This window comes from Argopecten irradians, chromosome 11 (genome assembly GCF_041381155.1).
Source record: "Argopecten irradians isolate NY chromosome 11, Ai_NY, whole genome shotgun sequence".
Classification (NCBI taxonomy): Eukaryota; Metazoa; Mollusca; class Bivalvia; order Pectinida; family Pectinidae; genus Argopecten; species Argopecten irradians.
The window spans coordinates 6,749,491-6,769,269 of record NC_091144.1 but is presented as its reverse complement, the minus strand read 5'-3'; the positions used below and the strand labels follow the sequence as shown (position 1 = coordinate 6,769,269).

The following is a 19,779-nucleotide window of genomic DNA, read 5'->3' as shown; positions in this document are numbered from 1 at the left end:
ACAGTTGTACACGTGGGTACAATATCAATGAACAGTCGTACATGTGATTACAATATTCATAAACGGTTGTACACGTAGTTACAATGTCAACGAACAGTTGTACACATGGGTACAATAGCAATAAACAGTTGTACACGTGGGTACAATATACATGAACAATCATACATGTGGGTACAATATCAATGAACAATTGTACATGTGGTTTACAATATACATGAACAGTTGCACACGTGGTTACAACATACATGAACAGTCGTACAAGTGGTTACAATATACATGAACAGTTGTGCACGTGGGTACAATATCAATGAACAGTAATACACGTGGGTACAATATACATGAACAGTTGTACACGTGGGTACACTGAATATCAATGAACAGTTGTACAAGTGATTACAATATACATGAACAGTTGTGCACGTGGGTACAATATCAATGAACAGTCGTACACGTGGTTACAATATCCATAAATGGTTGTACACGTGGTTACAATACACATGAACAGTTGTACACGTGGGTACAATATCAATGAACAGTTGTACACGTGGTTACAATATCAATGAACAGTTGTACACGTGGATACAATATCAATGAACAGTCGTACACGTGGTTACAATATTCATAAACGGTTGTACACGTGGATACAATATCAATGAACAGTCGTACACGTGGTTACAATATTCATAAACGGTTGTACACGTGGTTACAATGCCAATGAACAGTTGTACACGTGGGTACAATAGCAATAAACAGTTGTACACGTAAGTACAATATACATGAACAGTCATACATGTGGGTACAATATCAATGAACAGTCGTACACGTGGGTATAATATACATGAACAGTTGTACACGTGGATACAATATCAATGAACAATCGTACACGTGGTTACAATATTCATAAACGGTTGTACACGTGGTTACAATGTCAATGAACAGTTGTACACAAGGGTACAATAGCAATGAACAGTTGTTCACGTGGGTACAATATACATGAACAGTTGTACACGTGGGTACACTGAATATCAATGAACAGTTGTACAAGTGATTACAATATACATGAACAGTTGTGCACGTGGGTACAATATCAATGAACAGTCGTACACGTGGTTACAATATCCATAAATGGTTGTACACGTGGTTACAATACACATGAACAGTTGTACACGTGGGTACAATATCAATGAACAGTTGTACACGTGGTTACAATATCAATGAGCAGTTGTACACGTGGATACAATATCAATGAACAGTCGTACACGTGGTTACAATATTCATAAACGGTTGTACACGTGGATACAATATCAATGAACAGTCGTACACGTGGTTACAATATTCATGAACAGTCGTACACGTGGTTACAATGCCAATGAACAGTTGTACACGTGGGTACAATAGCAATAAACAGTTGTACACGTAAGTACAATATACATGAACAGTCATACATGTGGGTACAAAATCAATGAACAGTTGTACAAGTGGTTACAATAGTAATGAACAGTTGTACACGTGGATACAATATCAATGAACAATCGTACACGTGGTTACAATATTCATAAACGGTTGTACACGTGGTTACAATGTCAATGAACAGTTGTACACAAGGGTACAATAGCAATGAACAGTTGTTCACGTGGGTACAATATACATGAACAGTTGTGCACGTGGGTACAATATCAATGAACAGTAATACACGTGGGTACAATATACATGAACAGTTGTACACGTGGGTACACTGAATATCAATGAACAGTTGTACAAGTGATTACAATATACATGAACAGTTGTGCACGTGGGTACAATATCAATGAACAGTCGTACACGTGGTTACAATATTCATAAAGGGTTGTACACGTGGTTACAATGTCAATGAACAGTTGTACACGTGGGTAAAATATCAATGAACAGTTGTACACGTGGGTACAATATCAATGAACAGTCGTACATGTGATTACAATATTCATAAACGGTTGTACACGTGGTTACAATGTCAATGAACAGTTGTACACGTGGGTACAATATCAATGAACAGTCGTACATGTGATTACAATATTCATAAACGGTTGTACACGTGGTTACAATGTCAATGAACAGTTGTACACGTGGGTAAAATATCAATGAACAGTTGTACATGTGGATACAATATCAATGAAAAGTTGTAACACGTGGATACAATATTCATAAACGGTTGTACACGTGGTTACAATGTCAATGAACAGTTGTACACGTGGGTACAATATCAATGAACAGTCGTACATGTGATTACAATATTCATAAACGGTTGTACACGTAGTTACAATGTCAACGAACAGTTGTACACATGGGTACAATAGCAATAAACAGTTGTACACGTGGGTACAATATACATGAACAATCATACATGTGGGTACAATATCAATGAACAGTTGTACAAGTGGTTACAATATACATGAACAGTTGTACATGTGGTTACAATATACATGAACAGTTGCACACGTGGTTACAACATACATGAACAGTTGTGCACGTGGGTACAATATCAATGAACAGTTATACACGTGGGTACAATATACATGAACAGTTGTACACGTGGGTACACTGAATATCAATGAACAGTTGTACAAGTGATTACAATATACATGAACAGTTGTACACGTGGGTACAATATCAATGAACAGTCGTACACGTGGTTACAATATCCATAAATGGTTGTACACGTGGTTACAATACACATGAACAGTTGTATACGTGGGTACAATATCAATGAACAGTTGTACACGTGGGTACAATATCAATGAACAGTTGTACACGTGGATACAATATCAATGAACAGTCGTACACGTGGTTACAATGCCAATGAACAGTTGTACACGTGGGTACAATATCAATGAACAGTTGTACACGTGGATACAATATCAATGAACAGTCGTACACGTGGTTACAATGCCAATGAACAGTTGTACACGTGGGTACAATAGCAATAAACAGTTGTACACGTAAGTACAATATACATGAACAGTCATACATGTGGGTACAATATCAATGAACAGTTGTACACGTGGGTATAATATACATGAACAGTTGTACACGTGGATACAATATCAATGAACAATCGTACACGTGTGATTACAATATTCATAAACGGTTGTACACGTGGTTACAATGTCAATGAACAGTTGTACACAAGGGTACAATAGCAATGAACAGTTGTTCACGTGGGTACAATATACATGAACAGTTGTGCACGTGGGTACAATATCAATGAACAGTAATACACGTGGGTACAATATACATGAACAGTTGTACACGTGGGTACACTGAATATCAATGAACAGTTGTACAAGTGATTACAATATACATGAACAGTTGTGCACGTGGGTACAATATCAATGAACAGTCGTACACGTGGTTACAATATCCATAAATGGTTGTACACGTGGTTACAATACACATGAACAGTTGTATACGTGGGTACAATATCAATGAACAGTTGTACACGTGGGTACAATATCAATGAACAGTTGTACACGTAAGTACAATATACATGAACAGTCATACATGTGGGTACAAAATCAATGAACAGTTGTACAAGTGGTTACAATAGTAATGAACAGTTGTACACGTGGATACAATATCAATGAACAATCGTACACGTGGTTACAATATTCATAAACGGTTGTACACGTGGTTACAATGTCAATGAACAGTTGTACACAAGGGCACAAAAGCAATGAACAGTTGTACACGTGGGTACAATATACATGAACAGTCATACATGTGGGTACAATATCAATAAACAGTTGTACAAGTGGTTACAATATTCATAAACAGTTGTACCCGTGGGTAAAATATACATGAACAGTTGTACACGTGGGTACAATATGAATGAACAGTCGCACACGTGGGTACAATATACATGAACAGTTGTACATTTAGGTACAATATCAATGAACAGTCGTACACGTGGTTACAATATCAATGAACAATTATACACGTGGTTACAATATCAATGAACAGTCGTACACGTGGTTACAATATCAATGAACAGTTGTACATAGTACATGTATTATTACACGTGCGTCTTAGGATATTTTTATAATGTAAATCTGTAGACTTGGATTTTTTGTGTCAAATTAACATTTTTCAGTGTTGTATGTCTATGTATGCTTGATTTCTATGCGTCAAATATGTTGACATTATGTTGAATATCAATGTTTTATTGTGCACGTAAATTTCGTTCTTGACATGTGCTGTATCTGGTGAAACTATTGCACACAAAGTTTCTATCCGAGATTAGCGCACGCACATATAAAAGATTTATTTGTATGATACAATGATGTACACATGAGATATGTACATATAACATGTTTACGTATATTACAGCTGTACACGTTCTCGGTGTGCTACACGTGTACGCGGATCGCCATGTTGTGTACTCGTCATTGTTAAATGGTGAGTTTGATGTGATACAGGCGTGATGATAACCGTATCAGATATATATATGATGATTACCTTCATTACGGCTCAGATTTCCAGCCCACAGATACACTGCTGTAGACTTTATATAAATATGTTTTGACTTATTGAGTTCGCTCCGCATGCCGCTGTACACGCGGTTTGTGGTATCTACAAGTAAAAAGGCAATAAGGCCTTGTGTAGCTATCGACCGATCGCAGAGCTTCAAAGTCATACTGCTATTATCAAATATCGATATTTTCTCCTAATTATCTGATTTAATTAATAATCCATATGGGTTTAGTGGAAGTGCTATAGGTTTTTTTATCAGCGACATGTTAATTCTACTGTGGGTCTTGCAAGGCAGATCCGTATTTTTTCTGTCCGTGGTTAAATTAGTCATTACATGCTGTTACCTTAATCAATCGTAATAGCCCTGTCCGCATCCATACTATTTATGGAACACTAACTTGTTGATTTAACAAACGATACAGGACGAGCCCGGGGCCTCAGTGAATTACACACCACCTAGAACCTTAATGTTACGCCTATTTATCATGGTTATTAAATCTATTTTCAACATTTACAATAACCTAAAGTGACAATCGACAATCGCCTCTCTTTTTTCCCCGTAGTGAATGAGATTTTATTACACATGTGCACGTCCAGATAACGGCTATTGCATGCAATATTTCACGGAGTTTTGTAGTGCATTCGGATGCATTGTTGCGTGTAGGTGGAAAATGGACATTCCGAAATACGTGTACATGATGAGATAAGTCTCGAGGGCTGTGAAATGTGTTATACATAATAACGTATGGGTCCTATAAAGTAAGTTATATTGGTCCTTTGAAATTTGTCATATTGGTCCTATGAAATATATGTCTTATTAAGTAAGTTATATGGCTCCTTTGAAATATGTCATATGGGTCCTATGAAATATGTTATATGGGTCCTAGGAGATATGTTATATGGGTCTTATGTAATATGTTATATGGGTCCTATGAAATATGTTATATGGTTCCTATGAAATATGTTATATGGGTCCGATGAAATATGTGTCTTATGAAATATGTTATATGGGTCCTATGAAATATGTGTCTTATGAAATATGTTATATGGGTTCTATGAAATATGTTCTATGGGTTCTGTGAAATATGTAAAACATAATAATGTATGGGTCCTATAAAATATGTTATATGGGTCCTATGAAATATGTCATATGGGTCCTATGAAATATGTCATATGGGTCCTATGAAATATGTTATATTGGTTTTATGTAATATGTTATATGAGTCCTATGAAATATGTTATATGGGTCCTATGAAATATGTTATATGGGTCCTATGAAATATGTTATATGGGTTCTGTGAAATATGTAAAACATAATAATGTATGGGTCCTATAAAATATGTTATATGGGTCCTATGAAATATGTTATATGGGTCCTATGAAATATGTTATATGGGTCCTATGAAATATGTTATATGGGTTCTGTGAAATATGTAAAACATAATAATGTATGGGCCCTATAAAATATGTTACATGGGTCCTATGAAATATGTTATATGAGTCCTATGAAATATGTTATATGGGTCCTATGAAATATGTGTCATATGAAATATGTTATATGGGTTCTATGAAATATGTTATATTGGTTTTATGTAAAATGTTATATGAGTCCTATGAAATATGTTATATGGGTCCTATGAAATATGTTATATGAGTTCTGTGAAATATGTAAGACATAATAATGTATGGGTCCTATAAAATATGTTATATGGGTTCTATGAAATATGTTATATGGGTCTGTGAAATATGTAAGACATAATAATGTATGGGTCCTATAAAATATGTTATATGGGTCCTATGAAATATGTCATATGGGTCCTATGAAATATGTTATATGAGTCCTATGAAATATGTTATATGGGTCCTATGAAATATGTGTCATATGAAATATGTTATATGGGTCCTATGAAATATGTTATATGGGTCCTATGAAATATGTTATATGGGTCGTATGAAATATGTTATATGGGTTCTGTGAAATATGTAAGACATAATAATGTATGGGTCCTATAAAATATGTTATATGGGTCCTATGAAATATGTCATATGGGTCGTATGAAATATGTAAGACATAATAATGTATGGGTCCTATAAAATATGTTATATGGGTCCTATGAAATATGTCATATGGGTCGTATGAAATATGTTATATGGGTCGTATGAAATATGTTATATGGGTCGTATGAAATATGTCATATGGGTCCTATGAAATATGTTATATGGGTTTTATGAAATATGTAAAACATAAATATGTATGGGTCCTATGAAATATGTTATATGGGTTCTGTGAAATATGTAAAACATAATAATGTATGGGTCGTATGAAATATATTATATGGGTCGTATGAAATATGTTATATGGGTCGTATGAAATATGTGATATTGGTTCAGTGAAATATGTAAAAAATAATAATGTATGGGTCCTATGAAATATGTGTCTGATGAAATATGTTAAATGGGTCCTATGAAATATGTTATATGGGTCCTATGAAATATGTTATATGGGTCGTATGAAATATGTTATATGGGTCGTATGAAATATGTTATATGGGTCGTATGAAATATGTTATATGGGTCGTATGAAATATGTTATATGGGTCGTATGAAATATGTTATATGGGTCGTATGAAATATGTTATATGGGTCGTATGAAATATGTTATATGGGTCGTATGAAATATGTTATATGGGTCCTTTGAAATATGTTATATGGGTCCTATGAAATATATGTCTTGTGAAATATGTTATATGGGTCTTATTAAATATGGTATATGGATCCTTTAAAATTATGTTATATGGGTCCTATGAAATATGTGATATGGGTTCCGTGAAATATGCTATATGGGTCCTTTAAAATATGTTATATGGGTTCTGTGAAATATGTTATATGGGTCTTTTGAAATACTATCTGCCATGCAGGTAGGGCGTTAGAATTGTTCCTGCTGCCCCCATTGCATGATCGTAAAAGGCGACTAAATTTTGGATCTCATCTTTTCTCTTATTCCTAACTGACTTTTTAATTCCTAATGCCTGTCTTGGCACCGCCTCACTTTTGGCCTTGAGTTGAGCGCTCGCCCTTGTGAGGAAGGCTCTGGGTTCTGTCCCCTGGCCGAGACACACCAAGGTCTATAAAAGTGGTAGTTTCTGCTCCTGCTTAGCGCTAAGAACAGGGAGTGGGACGACTGGTTCGCCCGTTGTCAGTATAATTTGACCGGCTGGGTTGCTTGGTGTCCTCGACGCCATGCTTCAATTTCAATTTTTTTCAATTTCAACAATATTTTATTGATATTATGTACATCAATAGGATCAGACATCAGGCTACGCCTATTTAAGTCCTCTCCAGATCTTATTTTAAAGTATAAACATGAATTCATTCTGCAATTAATTAATACATATATTTATATATACAAATAAATTGAATTAATTACAGTATAGTGATAATAATATTAATAATTACTAATTAAAGGGGGATAACTCCAATTTTATTTTTTATAGAAAATGTTTCAGAACAAGTTTAGTTATTTGGATTTCATATTCCTAGTGATTGTAGTTTTTGGATAGGGATAAGAATCATGCTCATTTATTGACAGACTAACATACATACACACCATGAGATATTAGGCCAAAAAGTCCCCGTGCTTATGCACAATGACCCATCCCTTTGGAATATATGTATGAAAGTCTGACAACAAATGAGCATTTTGTCTTCAGTTGAATATGAAAAAAAAAATTGGTAGGAGATTGAATGCAATTTTTTATACAATTGGAGTTAACCAACATTTATGGTTCTAATATGTACAGTTTGATTATTCAATTAGATAATTATTATAGTATAAAAGATTCTCAATATTCGATAAACAGTATTCAGTATCCATCCAGCCAGGATAGTTTAGAGTAAATTAGAAATAAATATTAACATATACAATAGTTTAGATGTTTAATTGCACTGCTAGATAGTATTTTGACTATCAAGTAATTAGACGGCATGCTTCAGTGATATAGCACTATATAAAGGGCAACAGTTCCACTATACAAGAAGATACAACATGAATTTACCGCAGTCTCCTAAAACGACGCACCTCGCACTTCACACACGCTACACACTGCATACATGGAAGGCCGTCCTTACATGACTCTGGCTGTTAATAACACGTTATAATAATCAAACAAACAAACAACCAACCTTTGAAATATGTCATACGGGTCCTATAAAATGTTATACATAATAATGTATGGGTCCCGTGAATCTGTTATATGATTCATTGGAAACATTACAGGGACATACAGGAATTTTAACCGAGTACTCGGTATTGTAGCCGTGCAATGGGAACATATCGAGGTATCTAAAGATTTTAACTGTGTTCTGGGAAGTTATCATCACCATCATCATCATGGTAAAAATGGCAACACATTCTTAATGGCTAATACACTGTTACGTGTAATTCTACCAGGGCGTTATAAACACCATATGGACCACAGCAGAGGTCCATAATTTGAATAATAATTATGTTTGTCATGTGTAACGTTGATAGGATAGAGAGTCAGAATCTATGTAATTGCTCAGTAATAAATCTGGGTCAGAAATACAATGTCACCAACCAGGCAAATTATAGAAGTCAATCTGTAGAGAACGAAATCAGTAAACATACAGCGTAATTATAGCTTTTTTTTAAATCGTACGACTATATTGCATATTCTTTATTTCAAATTATCGTAGTTTTACTGTGACGATTTATCACACTGACTGTAAACTGGTACAGATGATCTGACTATTTATCGCACTGGCTGTAAACTGGTACAAGTGATTCATTACACTGACTGTAAACTAGTACAAACAATTTATCACACTGGCTGTTAACTGGTACAAGTGATTTATCACACTGACTGTAAACTGGTGCAGACGATTTATCACACTTGCTGTAAACTGGTACTGACTATATATCGCACTGGCTGTAAACTGGTACAAGGGATTTATCACACTTGCTGTAAACTGGTACTGACTATATATCGCACTGGCTGTAAACTGGTACAAGGGATTTATTACACTGGCTGTAAACTGGTACTGACTATATATCGCACTGGCTTTTAACTGGTATAGGTGATTTATTACACTGGCTGTAAACTAGTACAAACTATATATCGCACTTGCTGTAAACTGGTACTGACTATATATGGCACTGGCTGTAAACTGGTACAAGTGATTTATTACACTGGCTGTAAACTGGTACTGACTATATATCGCACTGGCTGTTAACTGGTACAAGTGATTTATTACACTGGCTGTAAAATGGTACTGACTATATATCGCACTGGCTGTAAACTGGTACAAGTGATTTATTACACTGGCTGTAAACTGGTACTGACTATATATCGCACTGGCTGTAAACTGGTACAAGTGATTTATTACACTGGCTGTAAACTAGTACCGACGATTTATCACACTGGCTGTAAACTGGTACAGACTATTTATCGCACTGGCTGTAAACTGGTACAAGGGATTAATCACACAAACTGTAAACTGGTACTAACTATTTATTACACTGGCTGTAAACTAATACAAGTGATTTATCACACTGGCTGTAAACTGGTACAGACGATTTATCACACTGACTGTAAACTGGTATCGACAATTTATCACGCTGGCTATAAGCTGATACAAGTGATTTTTCACACTGACTGTGAACTAGTACAATCAATAGTGATTTATCACACTGGCTGTAAACTGGTTCAGACGATTTATTACACTGGCTGTAATCTGATACAGACGATTTATCACACTGGCTATAAACTGGTACGGACGATTTATCACACTGGCTATAAACTGGTACAGACAATTTATCACACTAACTCACACTGGCTGTAAACTGGTTCAGACGATTTATCACACTGGCTGTAATCTGATACAGACGATTTATCACACTGGATATAAACTGGTACGGATGATTTATCACACTGGCTATAAACTGGTACAGACAATTTATCACACTAACTCACACTGGCTGTAAACTGGTTCAGACGATTTATCACACTGGCTGTAATCTGATACAGACGATTTATCACACTGGCTGTAAACTGGTACAGACGATTTATCACACTGGCTGTAAACTGGTACAGACGATTTATCACACTAACTGTAAACTAGTACAGACAATAGTGATTTATCACACTGGCTGTAAACTGGTTCAGACGATTTGTCACACTGGCTGTAAACTGATACAGACGATTTATCACACTGGCTATAAACTGGTACGGACGATTTATCACACTGGCTATAAACTGGTACAGACGATTTATCACACTGGCTGTAAACTGGTTCAGACGATTTATCACACTGGCTGTAAACTGATACAGACGATTTATCACACTGGCTATAAACTGGTACAGACGATTTATCACACTGCCTATAAACTGGTACAGACGATTTATCACACTGGCTATAAACTGGTTCAGACGATTTATCACACTGGCTGTAAACTGATACAGATGATTTGTCACACTAACTATAAACTGTTTTTTCAGACTGGTTGTAAACTGGTACAGACGATTTATCACACTGGCTGTAAACTAGTGCAGACGAGTTATCACACTGGCTGTAAACTGATACAGACGATTTATCACTGGCTGTTAAATGGTACTGACTATATATCGCACTGGCTGTAAACTGGTACAAGTGATTTATTCCACTGGCTTTAAACTAGTACAGACGATTTATCACACTAGTAACCTGGAACAAACGATTTATCACACTGGCTGTAAACTAGCAGAGACGATTTATCACACTGACTGTAAACTGGTACAGACGATATTTCAGACTGGCTGTAAACTAGTACAGACGATTTGTCACACTGGCTGTAAACTAGTACAAACGATTTATCACACTGGCTGTAAACTAGTATAGACGATTTATCACACTGACTGTAAACTAGTACAGACGATTTATCACACTGTCTGTAAACTGGTACAGACGTTTTATCACACTGGCTGTAAACTGGTACAGGCGATTTATCTTACTGGCTGTTAACTAGTACAGACAATTTATCACACTGACTGTAAACTAGTACAGACGATTTATCATACTGACTGTAAACTAGTACGGACGATTTATAAGGCCCGTGCACACTACTTCCAATGCATGGTAGAGAGAGAGGAATACCTAGGCTGATAAGCATTAATTACAATCGTTCGCTTCTCATAAAACCTTATTTTACTTAATAATTTATTGATAGCATCCGACATCGTTATAAGTAAGTAAGAAATGATCTGCTTAGAAGGCGAGGAAAACTACAGAGAGATTGGTGTAAATCCGGACATCGTACAGACGAGAGAGTATTGCATTAGTTTTGTATTATTGAACATTGTACAGATTCGGAGACTCATCCGTGTATTGTTTTTGTGAAGAAACTTATATTTCATACGTGTGATTAAAGATTTTCGCTTTTTGTATTATTTTTCTATTTATTATAGCGGATGTTGATTTCACCATTTTGTTACTTCATATAAATGATAGTTGTGGCTAATTTAATTTCTCAAAATCAAGACTTTCTTGAAATACGCTGTTTGTTTCTTTCTTTCTTTTATGCCCTATCAACATCATTTAATGACGCTCTGTATTAAAGAAGTAGAGGAAAACTGGTATTTTCATCAACATAATTATGAGTAATACGGAACATCTGTTTCACGTGAGGTTAGAACTTGATATGTAGAGGTAATATGTCGGAACACCTTAACAGCTAATAAAATAGTATTGTACTGATCCACCTCGTCCCGTACGAGATATGCAGGTTGATGTACACTTCTGAGGGTTCTACATGGTTTTATCGGACAAGGCCTCCTCGACTCTGTGTTGCGATTCCATCGAGTGTCTCAGATTTCCGTGACAGAAGGGCACAAACCTCGGAGTAGATCTAGTGTTTGGTGACATTGGTAAAACAGAGAGCGCTTTCCGGGACAATCTGTTCTAATCCCCTGGTACATGTGTACTCATACAGAACGTCATGTGTAGCTTTGTTTTTTTCATAGTTGGGCATTGTGTAATAGTTTTGTCTGGAAAACAATGACGTTTTTTCTGTCATTAAGCTTCGTATTAATATTCCGCACTGGAAAAAAAGCTTCAACGTCACTGAATAACTTATCGGAAACGCATTAACAACACTGAATGATAATACGAAAATAAAAATAGTTTATGTCGAAGAGGAAGACAGTGGTACGTACCTTGTTTGTGAAGCCACTTTATTTATATAGAGGCGGACAGAACCTGGGAACTTCTGTTCCGCAAACGTCATATGGCTTATGAGTATAGAACGTTCCGAACTGATAGAAACATCTACAGACAAAGCAAAGGAGGCAAAATACAAGTTAAGGCAGGTAAAGGTTAACTTTACCAAGAGGCTTTAGAGATGTTTTAGTTACAATCGATTCTGAGTATGAGTGAATTCTGCACGCCTCTGCCAATGTCACCTCTCCTCCCTCCCACAATTCTCCCCAATATGGGATCCACGTCTGGTACATGTAAGAGTTACCATGTGGTTTGTTGTTTCAAATATTGATCTTTCAAACAATTAATGTATAACGTAAGAGACAGAGGCAGCTCCGATCACACAAAGTTATTAAATCAATATGTATTAGACACACGGAATCTCTAATGTCAAATGATAAGAAATATAACATGTCCCGTGGCCTAGCCGATTAGACAATAGACATGTATTAATTGTGAGTTGGTGAAACACTCAAGGCAAATATAAATATCAATAAAAACACCAATAAACCAATTCTGTACAACTCAGCTAGAGCGAACTAGGTCTCATAGCCGAACCACTAAACATGGCCACAACTTCTATGTTATTGAACAAAATCAAAACGCATTTTGACGTGAGTAAGATTTCACAACAGAATACAACCAATTACCCTGGCAGTGACCGCCAATCTCTCATCTCCAAACTGTCATTTTCTTTTCATTCCGTTTTGCAAGTAAATTGACCATTACGGCCCGCGTCTGACGGGGCGCTTAGCTCGCACGACCCTCGAGTGGCAGGCATGTGGAAGTGTCAGCCTAGTCTACCGGACAGTGTGATGTTTAGTGGTATAAAATCTTATAGGGATCAGGTAAACTTTAATTGTCAGCACTTTACATCGCTGTAATAGCAGAACATTAAAATGCGTATGTGTAACAATTAAAACATAACACTGTAATATTGTTTAAAAGGGTTTGGGAAGGGTAAGGAGTAGTGTAGTGTGCGGGCTGCACTCCCAAGGCTTTCAGAGTGGGACAGTAACCCAATTTGTCATGGACACAACGCGCTAAGTCCGACATTACTTAGGGCCCTTACAATGCATCGAAAAGCTTAATTTCCGCTTAAAGGTTAAAGCCTCTTGTCCTGTTAAAGAGATTGTATGGTGACTAGATTCGGAATAACTCTATATCAAGTCTTTGTTTCTGATGAAAACCTCTAGTCTTAAGGAATTCAATATGGCGGGAGGCTATGTAGTCCCGTTACTAATAGAAACCATCGACAAAACTACATCACCAAGTTTTTATTACAACTAATATTTTGACGGTTCCTATCGTGTTTAGAAATTCAACCTATTTTCCTGTATATATCAGTTTTACTGCCGCTGTACATTAACCCGAATTCCGTGTAATATATATCTCCATCACTGGGTTTGATACTTCCTGCTACTACCGGCATCACGTGACATATATCTACAAGTCACGCGACAAACTAATATCTATCAATCAAAGTTTCACCCTCACCTGGGGACAATCTTATTGACTTGGACATCAATTTTACTCTTTACAATTCACACCAACTCGCTAAGGTGTCTTTAGAGACGGTATTTCTACTCTGAAGACAGATCCATCATGTGCTGAGCTTTATTTCCCAGCCTCCCCCGCGCTCTATCATTTCTGTACCAATGTTTTTATCGCGATACATTGGCATGGAAATGTCAAGTATCATTATGATCACATCAAAAGAGATTCGTATCCTCATCATCGATATACAAAAATGGATGTTCATTGTCCGCGTTGTCTTTGTCATTGAAATGAGAAACTTTAGCGTAACATTATCACTTAACCACGTCTTTTTTTTCTGAAGCTCGCCATTTTATTGTACACCGTGTTATTATGTGATATGATTGGTCAGTTGGGTGTGTAACTATCATAATTAATAATTTCATATGTAGCTCGCCTCTTTTTTGTGTACTTCTTGATTTAATTTTGTACCTCTTCATTTTCGTAAATGTGACCATTGTTATGTGAGGTTCGAACCCAGGACCTCCAAATCCAGCTGGATGCTCTACTTATTGAACTACATGTACCTGGTCGCCTGCGATCACCTCGATCCAGAATGTTAAACCCTTCCTTCCTTTTTAATTCTTAGAATCGACGATTCTACATAACCTAGGTTCGGGTGTCCTCTGCTTATAATACAAACCACCCAAATAATGCTTGAAACAGGATCCTGGTCACGGCACCAGATAAAAAAAAGAACGGAAAACGTACGGCCAGAACGGGATTCGAACCCGAAACCTTCGAACACTAGTTGCTTGCTTTATTGATTGGACTATCCGATCCAGAACCGTTAATGAAGGATTTAAAAGCGTTTCATATAGAGGACACCCAGAGTTGTTGGTTACAGTTACATAACATACAACAATCTTTGTACAATCTAATCAATTTCGATCTACACTGAATCCATACCATTTAATCAATCTAATACTGTGAACTTTCTTGAAGGACTCTTTTTCTATGAAATCATTGCGCCGTTGTTTCAGCCAATCAGAGACGGCATTATAAACCGCGTTTTCTATGTAATGAGAATCCACTTACATATTTTTAAGCCAATGGAAAATTCAGGGGCGTGGCTTGCTCTATGAAAAAAGCCTGGGCTTGCACATTGAAAAATCATAGTATGAGTTATTCATGGTCTTGTAAAGTTAAAACATCTATGTCGATCCATCAAAGTCTTGAATGTAATGTAAAATAAAAGTAAAAAATAACCTAAACGTAGATGATTTATCTAAAATTAAAAATAATGATACTGAAATATATCCGTGCAGTTTTGGAAGTCCGGAAATGGAAACCTGAAGTCGTATCCGTTTATTACGATCAGCCTTTCGGGTTCTGGGTATTTAGTGCTTGTGTAGTTTGGTGCGTTAATATGAAGAAGACACAATTAACGACAAGATGGCTTTTTCAAGCTTAAACCGAAAGACACACAAAGTCAAAGGACGACAGATGAAATATGGGAAAGTGACACCTCGCAAATTATAGTGACACTGAGTAGATTCTACTTAGATAGTCCGCTAAAACCTGTCTATATCATTAGGCTTTTTTCCCTAATATAAAGTCTATATATATTAGGCCAAACAAAAAACAAATAAAAAAACTAAAAATATAGGCATGTTTGGCGGACTAGATTCTATTCAGTCATTTAAATAGGAATAGACCAATACATCTAGATATGTAATTAATGTTCCAAAATCCCAACCCAGAGTAGAGGAACGATATAGAGAAATAAAACTTCCCGTCAAGATAAACTTTATGAAAACAAAATTTCGTATACTGTATTTTTCTGTCAGTGCGATTTTTTATGCCTTATAACATGAGGAGCTGTTTTATTCACTCACTATATATTCATTCACTTTTTTCACATATATGTATAATTCAATTTTTACACATTAAAACATTCCGTAACGTACATATGTAAGAAAGTTCCGTCCATCTATCCTCAAATCCCCTTAGAGTCACTCAAGATACATGTAGGACTATCATGAGATTTTCATATCCTTGTACTTGCAAATGGAACAGAAGCGAGTAAAACATTAACACATAATTATCAGGTACAGGTAGAAAACACCTATTCATTTGAATTCAATAACTCTAGTTATGCAATACCTAGCATTATCAAACATCATCTTCGGAGCTAAACATTTCCTTAAAACCATTTTCCGTCGGGGGGCCTTCGCCCCCTTGAACCCCCCGACCAGGGCGCTGGACCCGCTTGCACATGTAAAAGCCTCTTGCTACGCCCCTGGAAATCCTCGTTAGAAGGAAAATTGAATTACAGTATACTATTTATGTACGTGAAGATCGTCCCCGACATGACTTCCCGTGACAGTTCATGTTCATGTTCACACTTCTTTTGTGTGTGACAAATCACAAACACAGACGTGAATTAGTGTATCATCACAGGATTGGTCACGTGAATCCAGCCATCACGTGGTCACGAACATATAGGAAGCCGTTATAGGTCAGACACGTTCAGCGGATCATGCGCACGCGATTGTTATGATATATCAGGGTTTATCTGTGTTTACATTTAATATACAATCGATAGGTTAGCTTCGTGAGAACAAATCACACTGTAAAATAGTATATGTATGTCTCATTGGTCTCGCGTACAATTGGTCATTCACTGATGATAGTAGAGGTGATATACTTACTTAAAAACAAGTTACAAACACAGCTATATATAGTTAATAGATAAGTTATATTTCAAAATCAAAAATAAAAGAATGAATATTTCTTTTATGATTATCTTTTTATTCGGGATAAAAGAATGAATATATTTAACAACAACATTTTAATTCTCACGTGACTGCTGTGATTGACTAAGTGCCCGTCCATGTGATATGGAGATGGTTTGTGATAGATCGGTCCATTTAACCTCCCCCTTCCTACCTCCTCCCCAAGGCAGCTTAAGTCTTAAATCCCCCTCACGCTAGTCAGATCACGATCGCATTTATATTTTGGGCGGAGACAAAAACTACCAAATAAGACAATTTTATCCATGGACGAAATTGAACATTTAGATACATATTAACGTAGTACAAGTACACACAGGATACAGTAGGGACCACCTTAATGATAAACACTACCTGTCTAGTTAGATCAACATAATTTAGTATAACATAAGGGGCGACATTCTCGATACTTTAGGAGTTATACTGCTATCACTGCCGTTAATGAATCAGGCAATTCAGGAGAAACAAAAACTGCACGGATTTCATTTGAAGATTATAGAGAGAGCGACGCCCTATATAAAAGCAACGCAGTCTACTACAGTTTTTTATGATTTGTCTTTAATTTTACTATAATAGCGTCCAGGGGTGGATATAACGTCAGTAATAGTAAACACTGGAGTATCGAGGCGTCAGTGATAGTAACCCCTGGAGTATGAGGAGCCAGAATAAACCTGGCTGAGTAGAACGAGGCCGAATACCATTATTTGACCGAAATACCACCATCTAGGCCTACATATCTGTGGAAAAAATAAACCCAGGTCGCACTATGAATTACAGTTAAAGCACTCTTTCATTAAAACTGCGAGTCGTCCGTGATCTTGGTTACATGATATTGCGATGGCTGATATCATAAATATTCATAAGACCATAAGCTGTCATTTCATTGGCTGATCGACTTATTTTCGGTACAGATTCCGACATTCCGGTTATTTTATAACCGGCATCCGTATGATGGGCTCAATAGTGACAATATCTTGGTTATAGGATAGACGGATACACATTGAAACATTATCTTTATTATTTTTTTATCTGGAATTTTGTCACTTTTCATTGGTCAAAAACACACCACGTGATTACCGGTAAAAAATATATCAACCGATTTATTCCGGAAATGATTATGAAAAAAAGTATATTCAATGGTCATTTTTAGATACTGCTGTATTCTACGCCACCAAAACAAACGTTTTTCCGGACCACAAGGTGACAGCCGACGGTTTCGATATCTATAAAATGATGTTGACTTGGCCTACAGCTTCATAGTTTTAATATAAACACGGTATAGGCGAACAGTAGAACTAGAATGTCGTTCATTTTGAGGCGGGGAATAATGCATGGATTTAATATTAATTCCGAAATTCAAACTACGTGTAGTTGTTTTGCGGCTCTTAGCCTGCAGGAACAATGATTTCACTAGATGGAAATTTTAAAATACATGTTAGCATCGATGTATATAATTTTCTCGGAGATTGAACAATAACATTTCAAATGTTTCAGTTGACAGTATCCTTAACATGGTACTAAGCTTATATACATGTATTTTTGAACTACATTTGTATTAACATAGATGGTGATTTCATATTTTTTTTTTCTATTAAACCCGAGGAAACTCTATAAGTTTCAACTGATACCCTGAAACAGTATGGAATAATGTGTTTATTGTTTTGAAGCTTCATATGATAAAACAGTTATAACACAATTTATACTGACGTCGTAAAAGTTACAATGTCCAGATGTAATTAAGAATGTTTACTTTTAATGACGCAGTATCTTTATACAGATTCCTTAAATGAAGCATCTCATACAAATTATAACCACACAAGTAGTATATCGACATGAAACCTTGTCTCACCTGTTTGGACGAGACGTGTATACCTGCGATATTTGCTGACGATTTACCAGGAAAAAGTATCCGATTTAGGTTTCATTTGTTTCACTCTATTGTATAAACTTCTGTTTTCGTTACGATATTAGCTGTTAGTGATTTGTCATTCACAGTTAAATTAAATCTAGAAACAGCTTCCGAGACGAATGTAAATTAAAGTAACAATCTTCATATTTATTTTCTTACATGCCGCGTCCCTTGTGAATCGAAACTTCAACAGTTTATTTCTGAAAACTGAATTATTTATCGATCACTTGCTCCGGTATCGTAAACATACAATCAGATCATGGTGAGTTTCTGTATTTTTAGCCTGATATAGATGTATGGGATATATCACTAGAACATTTTATCGAGTTATAAACACACTTGTGTATTAACAAACAATGCTCGATGAACGTTAATTGAAAAGCCAATAATTCTCAAATTGGTTTAGAAAAAGGTATTTGTCTTTATTTGTTTCTACCACGTGATCTTGACAAATCATTAGCAGTATGGCATGGAATACAAATCAATTCAATGACCAATCAAACATGGCCCTGAGACACGTGCCAGTCCCGTGAGCGTTATAAGGGCATCACATATTGTGTGTTAACAGGCGTCATAAAAATACCGGTTTGTAGTAATGGCAAATCACTTTTGATGAAATCTACCGGAACCTGCAGCCGAAAGTGATTATTTTATTGCACATGCGCATTGTTAATAAAGCGACAAACATGAACCTTGTTAACAATTTTGTTTTAAGAGGCCATCGTGTGTTATACAAGCTTTCAGACTTTTATATTGTGGATTACATGATGCTATGTAAATGTAAACATGACACTTCGATTTCTTTCGATACAAAAGGAATTCAATTTCACTATAAGTACA

The 19,779-nt window shown here is 36.0% G+C and overlaps 1 protein-coding gene across 3 annotated transcripts in view; it reads left to right on the top strand.

Annotated features, from left to right (window-relative positions):
* The window catches only part of LOC138334380 (probable G-protein coupled receptor No18), a 219,130-nt gene that overhangs the window by 137,268 nt on the left and 62,083 nt on the right, over positions 1-19,779 (top strand). The window contains exon 1 of one of the 3 annotated variants that reach the window (XM_069283055.1): positions 4,391-4,431. The exons of the other annotated variants lie outside the window; for them this stretch is intronic. The gene's annotated coding sequence lies outside the window, so the exon portion shown is untranslated. Of the gene's footprint in view, positions 1-4,390; positions 4,432-19,779 lie in introns of those variants that run through there. 3 annotated transcript variants of the gene reach the window in all.